General features: G+C 35.4%; 1 long non-coding RNA gene across 1 annotated transcript; it reads right to left on the bottom strand.

Annotated features, from left to right (window-relative positions):
* Positions 1-533: 533 nt before the first annotated feature.
* On the bottom strand, positions 534-2,504 carry LOC131656639 (uncharacterized). The gene is made up of 3 exons (XR_009300213.1): positions 1,997-2,504; positions 974-1,044; positions 534-846 (listed from the first exon to the last, which is right to left on the bottom strand). It is a non-coding gene; the product is annotated as an uncharacterized LOC131656639 (long non-coding RNA).
* Positions 2,505-9,696: the final 7,192 nt, after the last annotated feature.

Below are 9,696 nucleotides of genomic sequence, written 5' to 3'. Positions count from 1 at the left end.
AATATTTCCAAATCTTTCTTTTGTTGCTTGCCCTATACTGCATTCAACAATAACATGTAAATTTATTTAGTATTATATAAAATATATTTAGAAAGACATGTAAATTTAAAATAAGTTATTTAATTATAAAATGTAAAATTTTAAATTGTATTAAATGAAAGTTTAACATTTGAATATAAGAATTTTGTCTACTAAATAAATGTAATTATTAATTAAAACAATATTAATCATTGAGAGTAATTTTACGCATACTTTCTTGTTTGGATCTAACTGGTTATATCCCGTGCATCCGCATACGACCATTTATATAACTTTATATTATTTAAGTAAATTTTGATAATTTAAATATTAGATAATCAATAAATATAAAATGTAAATATAATATTAAAAATATATAAAAATTAAATGAAAAAATATATAAAAAAATTAAATGAATCACCATGGAATATTGAAAATCTATTAGAATTAATTTTAATAAAAATGATGAACTCGTGGACAACTTCTCTCAAAACATAATAAGAATACAATAATACTTTATGATACAATGAATATACTGTCAATGAATACTTTATAATATATTACCAATGAATATATTTTATAATATATTGCCAATGAATATTTTATACAGTCAACTTTACATAATTTGTGTTGGAATTAAATACAATGAATACTTTTAATGTTAAAAAAAACTTAAATCAACAGCAAGTAGCATTAGTATTCAGTAGTTCTCTCTCTCACACACACATTAGTGCTCTGCAAAATCTTTGATTGAACTGATTTTAATATCCATGATTGCAACTGAACTGGATATGTTAAAATATTTGTTCATGTTGTGCTTTGTTTCATCTGCATAGATGAAGATGTTTTGAGAATAAAATTTCAATAACATCATGACTCATCATGTTAATATATCAATGTGTTCTCTCTCTAAATAAACAAATAATCATACATTGTTGATTCAATGTTCACTTACAGTAGTGCTAATTGCAATTGCCTGACCTTACATATGTCAAAAATATGAAATCCAAACGGTTCATTCATCACCTGCAATGACTCACAATATAAATCAACTTCTAATCAATAATTCATCAATCTGTATATGGGTCCATAAAACCACATATCTTGATGGTTTAGCAAATAAATCACATCAAGGTGCTTAGCACAAGAACTAATTTAACCAATATATATTTTCACCACCATAAAACCAAATGCATTCATATTATACAGCCACTGTAATCTTAAAAAAGGTATGGCAACACAACTAATAGCATAAAGGCAAAACATTAATGAGTGCATACTTTAAAAAAGAAAGAGCGAGAGAAATGTATGAGAATCTGTCCTTGATCACCAGAAGTAGAAGGAAAATTATAGTAACATGATCAACTTCACCAGTAGGCAGAGGAACTACAGAGTTATTGCTAATAAATGGCATGCCATCATCACTCCCTTTAAATGTTACTAATGGAACTGTTATATGTGAACTTGCTTCTGGTGTTGTAGTTGGATTTGGCGAAAGAAACTTAGTGAGGGCGAAAAATCCAAGGTAATGAAGAGGGTGATTGTATATCTCCACTAGAAGGTGTTGGAGTAGTTGTAGAAAAAGCTTCTGGTGTTACAGATTTAAAGAACTAACACTTGTCAACCAGTTCAACAACTAACAGTTGGTGAGAATCCTCTACAACATTTTAACAAACACATGGTGTACATAAATTAAATTAAAAAAAAAACATCGGAAAATATAAATACGTTAAAACATATCTATCCAATTGAGTTCCAAAACTTCAACTACAACATAGAAAAAAATGACATTAAACCTCATTTTACTATTCACATTTTAGAGTTCAGATTTTAGAAGAGATTTGTTATTCACTTGCCTGACAGATTTTAGAAGAGATTCTCAAAATGCCTGACAAATATAAAAACACCACAAATGAGAAGAAACAAACAAAAATGAAATCATAAACCATAAATAATTTGCACAGACCTAAAAATATACCTATTTCATCCCTGGTTGCTCTAACTCCAATCGCTAAAGATTCATAAATGTTGAAGTAAAAGCCCTAAAAAATTGAAGAAAATAGAAACAACATTAAATATGGGTAACAAAGTCATCTATATAACATCTAGTAAAAAATAGGGCAAGAAAAGATGGTAATGGTTATGACAGTGAGAGAAGGGGAAGCAGTGGTCGAAGATGAGGTTGCTTGAAACAAAAATGCAACATGCTCATAAGAAAGGCTGCAAGATGAGGAGTACAAAAATGGTTTTGGTATTTCTGTTGGAGGTGGTAGTAGTCGTAGATACGGAGGAGAAAGAGGCGGCGGCGGATGTAGGGTTTAAGGAGAAAGAGAGAGAAGATGAAGATAGTTGATGAAAAGAAGTAAAATGAGGAAGAGAGAGGAATATGTTTCAAAATGAAAACAACGGAGGGAAAAAAAGGTGAAGGGAGATGCTAAGATAAGTTTTTTAATTAGGACCAATTAGAGGTTGACAATTGGTGCATAAATTTCAGAAAGTTGAAAAAGTGAAGGCTTAATTTGTTAGTTACTAAAAAGTCCTTTTTGTAGTGTAATATTTTTGAGTGGGAAGGGCAAAAAAGACAGTTTGGTCAATTTCTTAGTATTAGCTTTATAGTTGATAGTTGACAACTTAATTGATGTCATTGTAGTATGAAAAAGCTATAGTTTTGCAGTATCTATTTTTTTTGGAAAGCCAATTAAATTAAAAAGAACAAACACGGCATAAGTCATGCCATTACAAGCCAATCCAGAACATTACACAATAGTGCAGCACTGTCTAAACACACCTGTTCTACTAAAAGGAAATCTCATACCCCATAACTATTAAAAAAAACTTGGATCCCAAAGTAACTATGAAATATGCTCTTTCACCAAAACACCAGTGAACCCACACAAATTTCATACAGGATAAAGATCCAAGCTAAAATAGAAAAAACAACCCTATAAGATCATGACATCCATTAGAGCTGAGATTAAAATCTGACCGGCGGCGATCAAGCCCGAAACAGACCGTGGAACAAAGATATCACCAAGGAATTTTCACTGAACATAAACAGCTCAGTACCGTTCCAAAAGAAAAAAACCAGAAGAATTAACATCCTTGCAATCTATTACTTTTAAACCCACATCAACATTCCAATAGGCCCCTCCAACTCTGGTCCCCAAAACAGCTACCACCACAGCAAGGTTCGGAATACAGGGCCAAAACCAAGATGCATAATGGAGTATATGCAGTGCCGATAAACTAATATATGCACCAGGACAGTACATAATTTTTGGTACAAGGAGGGAAAAGACTCACACGTGTTCATGTTTCATTGATACAAGGAGGGAAAAGACTAACATGTGTTCATGTTTCTTTGATTTCATCTCTTAGCTTCATGATTTTTGCTCTACTTGGCCTATAAAGGAAGATACACAATACTCAAAAGTAATAAAATCAGTTAAGAATTCTAAAGGCTTCTATGAACTTCTGCAATATATTCACTAGAAATAATCAATACCTTCACAATCTGACCATCCTTGTTTGAGATTGACTGGTACGAAATGAATATTTGGCATCTTTAGTTGAATAGAAGCTATATCAGGAAACTTGAAGCATTACATATAATTTAGTCACAACATAACTATAGCATATCATATGCATCAAATTTGTGATATAAAGCTTAAAAAATTAAAAAGGTATGCAAATTAATTCCAAGAGACTTGAATATTTTAATTGGAACCAGATAGAATTGTTAAAATATTTCTGTATGTAACCAGAACCACATATCAGTATGTAACCATTAAGTATAAAACCATTAAAATGATGATTATCCTTTGTAATGTTATCGAAAAGCACATCGATTATCACATAATGAAATAATTGCCTGCAAAAACGTTAATGTCAATTCAAGATCAGGGAAATTATTATTTTTTGGTTAGAGATTCAGTAAAATAACTTCCCATTAAAAATAATATTAGCATACAGAAATGCAAGTAACTTTTCTAAAAAAGAAATCCGTAGAAACAGCTACACCTCAAAGGTTATAATACTAATACAAACCTATAAAGATTCTGGACATTCAGGGCCTAAATAATTGTCTAGTGTCATATCATCATTTTCCAAAGCATTTCAATTGGTAAAGACCGCAATCATATAGTCAACAATTTTGCTTCCAAACAATGTCTGCAAGCTACACAGAGCATTTTCTTCTTCCATACTAAAGTTTGTTTTAATAGACAACACTATAATGATGGCATGGATCCCCTTAGCTAAACCAGTGCATTTGAGTATTTCTTCCACCAACAAATTCAGATTTAGCAGAAAGATCAACTAATCATGCAAAACCAATTAAGAAAATGTAGTTAAAGTAAAATATATCCTTCTCAGATACACAATATACACATTATAAAAACGTGAGAAACTTGCACTTTGCAAATAGGCAGTGATTGCTACTTAGTACATACATACATCCTTCTCAGATACACAGTATACTATCTATATATAATGAATCTAACAGAAAAATATTTTTATCCATATTAAATATTTAATAAAGTTCCAGCATTAGCTTTCTTTGCAAAAGTATTGATCTGTGTTTCTATGTCCGCCATTAATAGCCAAACAAAAAATGCAAATGATAAAATCTATACTAAAATAGCTCCTTCAATCCATCCATTAATATTTCATCAGAAGTGTTAGAAATCCAAACATAAGAATTTCTCTGCATAATAAAGCATAGAAATGAGTAAATGTTGAGGTGACTCATAAAAACCTTTGGAGTTCCAACAAGTTTGTTGATATCAATATAATCTCTGTATATAATATTGATCGGCCACCAATTTCACCTTGTTCCTATGTTCGAATCAATGGAAAAGCACTTCATTCGGTGGTATTTTAAGTCGTTTTAGTCTAGTTCTTGATTAGTTTTATTTATCTTTGTATTTGAATCTGGTGTGTTATCTTTTCTAGTTTCTGTCGTTTTTCCATTGCTTTTGATCTTGTGTTGGTAGTGTTTTATGTAACGCCCGTAAATGTGTTTTTCTGATTAATTGTGATGTTTGCTACATTTTCCTAATTTTACCGTTTTCGAGTCGAGTCAGTCGGTAAATATTAATTATGTTAATATTTTACTTATTACTTTCCATGTGTGTAATTATTATGTTTTGGGTGTTAATTGGTTAGAATTAATGTTTAGTGACATTTGGGCCAAAATTAGAATTTATGAAAGTTGAGTGGGGGAAAATGAGAAGTAGAGAAATAGAAAGAGATATTTTGATATAGAGAGAAAATGAGATATTTTGAGATAGAAAGAAAGAAAGAGAACTTGGGAAGAGAAGAGAAAGAAGAGAAAAACAAAGAGAAGAAGAGAGTTGTAGAATCCAAACCAAGCTAGAGCCAAGAATCCAACCAAGGTAAGGGGGATGAATATAGTTTATCTTGATTGTATGGTTCTTGTAGTTTTGTATGCTTTGTTCTTGTTCTTCCTCTTTTCCAAGCTTGTTCAACAATGGTAAATTGTGTGTTTTGTGAGTTTTGAAGTTATAAACTTGATTTTGTGGTGTGTATGTGTACTATGATGATAGATATTCCCATGGATCATGTTTGTTTTTCATTTCTCCATGTTTCCTTGCTTATGAAGAAATATAGGTCAAAGATAATATTTGATGATTCAACCATGTGTTAATCATGGATTAGGTGTATATATAGCATGTTTGTGTTGTATTGGTGTTGGGATGAAGGTTTAAATGAGTTTTGAATGGTTTAGAGGGAGCTGAGACGGTCTGTTGCAGAACTGGTTTTTCTGGGTTTACGCAGGTCCGCTGAGCGGCCTAGGGTCCGCTGAGCGGAGGTTCTTTTGCAGGAAATCTCTGTCTGGGTCCGCTGAGCGGAGGTTCTGTATTTTTGTTTGGTGATTCCCTGTCTGGGTCCGCTGAGCGGAGCTCAAGCGGACTGTGCGAAATTTTGTTTTTCCAAACTTCGTTTTGTTGTATCTTTTGAACCGTAGGTCGTTTCTACGCGCCGTTTGAAGTATTATGAGAACCCTTGAGTATGCTTTATGATAAAGAGGAGTGTGTTAGTGGTTGAATGAATTTTTCATAAATGTATTTTTATGAAATGATATTTGCTAATCAAGTATGTTTTGACGGTATATGTGTGCTGTGTGAATATGAACGCCTGAGTGGCAATTTTGATGATGTATCAGTGTGGATTAATATAACCGGTGTGATGAGGATATGTGACCGAGTTATATTATTGTTGTTGTTATGTAATCGAGTCGTTTGTATGCACAGCATAACATTTCAATACGTTAATGGCGGAATGCTGTTAACAGATGGCCTGCGGGCATGGTTACCAGTAGGGGCTTAATGCTCGGTAATGGAATGAGCCTGAGTGGCAAGAGGTCATCAGTGGGAGCTGCGTGCTCGATGACGACAACCTGCGGGCTTCCTGAGTGAAATAAAGTCCCAGCATAATGCTTGGCAGGTGTATTTGTCATAATGACAAGGAGCAGTTTTACTCCGGATTTGGTACCACATGCATACGCATAGTCGAGTCTCATTCATCATCGTCAGTCTTTATAATTTATGTTATCATTCATGTACCGCATTACTTATATATTGATTGTGGTTGACTTATTGGATTATCTTGTTATATGATTCTTAATGATATTGTGGGCATTACTATATTGATCATGCTTTCATTATGAATTGTATTCTCACCCTTCTGCCTTAATGTTACCTACTCGTGGGTAATGTGCAGGTGATCCGCAAGTGTAGGTGCTCTCTTTGTAGTCGTCCGTTTTGGTGTCATCCGCTCGTGATACGTAACACCTAGGGGGGATCGAACACTTATTTTGTAGATAATGCTTATAGGATCCTTTTGATTTATATTTGATCCTTTAGATGCATTCGTATTATGTATTTTGGATACCTTCTCATGCGATGTATTTTGGAAGAATGTTGTGGATATTTTGTTTACCGATGCATTTATATATGTATGAATACATTCAGGTGTTTATGTGTATCCGTCCTCTTTGATTATTTGTGTTACGCATCTTTTGCGAGTATGTTATGTTTGGTTATGTGGTTACTTAAGTGTAACGCCCTAATTGTTTTTTTTGTTTTTTTTTTATTTAATTTTTATACTCTGATATTTGTACCTATATGCCTGGGTAGAATTGGGGTGTTACATTAGTGGTATCAGAGCGGGTCGGTCTTGTCCGACCAAGTGTCGTGTCGTTTGGTCTAACAATTCTTGTGTTATTTTTTTGGGCTTACTTCTCTTGGTGTTATTATGAAGTTTAGAGATGGCTGGACGTAATGACGCTGCTATTGCTGCTGCATTGCAAGCTATGGCTGAAGCTATGCATACAGATGAGAATGCAAGGTCACGGAGTTTAGCGACTTTCCAGAGGGAGAATCCTCCTGTGTTTAAGGGAACGCATGACCCCGAGGGAGCCTTGACTTGGATGAAGGAGATGGAGAGGATCTTTCGTGTGATGGATTGCACGCAAGAGCAGAAAGTCAGGTATGGCACTCATCAGTTAGCTGTGGAGGCTGATGATTGGTGGCTGGAGACTTTGGCAAGGTTAGAAGCAACCGGTGAAGAGATTTCCTGGACGGTGTTCAAGAGGGAGTTTTTGAGGAAGTATTATCCGGAGGATGTCCGTGGAAAGAAAGAGACTGAGTTTCTGGCTTTGGTTCAAGGCAGCATGTCTGTGTCTGAATATGCGGCAAAGTTTAATGAACTTGTGAAATTCTACCCGCACTTTGTTGGTGAGGGAGCAGAATTTTCTAAGTGCATTAAGTTCCAGAATGGGTTACGTTCTGATATCAAGAAGGCGGTAGGGTATCAGAAGATTCGGGTGTTTCCAGATTTGGTGGACAGCTGTAGGATTTATGATGAGGATAATAATGCTCATCATAAGGTGATTAATGAAAAGAGGAACAAAGGTCCGCAGAATCGTGGGACGCCGTATGATGGAGGGAAGGGTAAGAAAAAGATGAATTATGGACCAAGGTTTAGTGGGGGAGATGCTCCTGCTAAGATTGTATGTTTTAAGTGTGGTAAACCTGGCCACAAAAGTAATGTCTGCAATGGTGACTCGAGGAAATGTTTCAAGTGTGGGAGGGCAGGACATTTGTCATCCGACTGTACGTTCAAGGGAATAGTGTGTTTTAATTGTGGTGAAGAGGGACACATGAGCGGCCAATGTCAGAAGAAGAAAGTTCAAGCTGGTGGGAAGGTGTTTGCTTTGGCTGGAACTCAGACGGACAAGGGTGATCGACTGATCAGAGGTACTTGTTTTATTAATGGCATTTCTTTAATTGCTATTATTGATACGGGTGCTTCGCATTGTTTTATAGCCGATGATTGTGTTAAAAGATTAGGTCTTGTTCTATCCGATTTGGGTGGTGAGATGGTTATCGATTTACCAGCAATGGGGTCGGTGACTACTTCTCTAGTTTGTAAGAATTGTCCGGTATCAATCTTCGGTAAGGACTTTACTATTGATTTGATTTGTTTGTCGATGAACGAGTTAGACGTGGTTCTGGGAATGGATTGGTTGATGAATAATCGTGTCCATATCGATTGTTATCATAAGTTGGTGAGGTTTCCATTTCTTGAGAAGGATGTGGAATTTGATGTCTTATCTACCAAGGAGTTGAATCGACTGTTAGAAGATGGGGCACAATTGTTTGGTGTGTTTGCATCGTTGACTGTGGAGAGTCGAACTGCAGTTGGGGATTTTCCAGTAGTGCGAGAATTTCCCGAAGTGTTTCCTGAAGACTTTTCTGATGTGCCGCCAAAGAGAGAGGTGGAGTTTTCCATAGATCTAGTTCCTGGTACGAGGCCTGTTTCTATGGCGCCGTATAGAATGTCGGCATCAGAGTTAGTGGAATTAAAGAAACAATTGGAAGAGTTGCTAGCAAAACATTTTGTGAGGCCTAGTGTTTCACCATGGGGAGCTCCAGTGTTGTTGGTAAAGAAGAAGGATGGAAGCATGAGGTTGTGTATTGATTATCGCCAGTTGAACAAGGTGACGATTAAGAATAAGTATCCGCTTCCTATGATTGACGACTTGATGGATCAGTTGGTGGGAGCCAGTGTGTTTAGCAAGATTGATTTAAGATCTGGTTTCCATCAGATTCGGGTGAAGGAAGAAGATATTCAGAAGACTGGGTTTAGAACTCGGTACGGGCATTATGAGTTTTTGGTGATGCCGTTCGGAGTTTCTAATGCACCTGGTGTGTTTATGGAGTATATGAATCGCATATTCCATGATCAGTTGGATAAGTTTGTTGTGGTCTTCATAGATGACATCTTGATTTATTCTAAGTCTCCGGAAGAGCATGAGGATCATTTGCGTGTTGTGCTACAGGTTTTGAGGGAGAAGCAGTTGTATGCTAAGTTATCCAAGTGCGAGTTCTGGTTATCAGAGGTGAGTTTTCTTGGCCATGTGATTTCAGGTAACCGGATTGCAGTGGATCCATCCAAGGTAGATGCAGTGCTACAATGGGAGGTTCCGAGATCGGTTACTGAGATCAGAAGCTTCTTAGGTTTGGCAGGTTATTACCGAAGATTCATAGAAGGCTTTTCGAAGTTGGCACTTCCGTTAACTCAGCTTACTTGCAAGGGTAAGGCGTTTATTTGGGACATAGTTTGTGAAAGGAATTTTGAAGAGTTGAAGAG

Source organism: Vicia villosa, linkage group LG3, assembly GCF_029867415.1.
Source record: "Vicia villosa cultivar HV-30 ecotype Madison, WI linkage group LG3, Vvil1.0, whole genome shotgun sequence".
NCBI classification, from domain to species: domain Eukaryota; kingdom Viridiplantae; phylum Streptophyta; class Magnoliopsida; order Fabales; family Fabaceae; genus Vicia; species Vicia villosa.
This window is presented reverse-complemented; position numbering and strand designations above follow the sequence as displayed.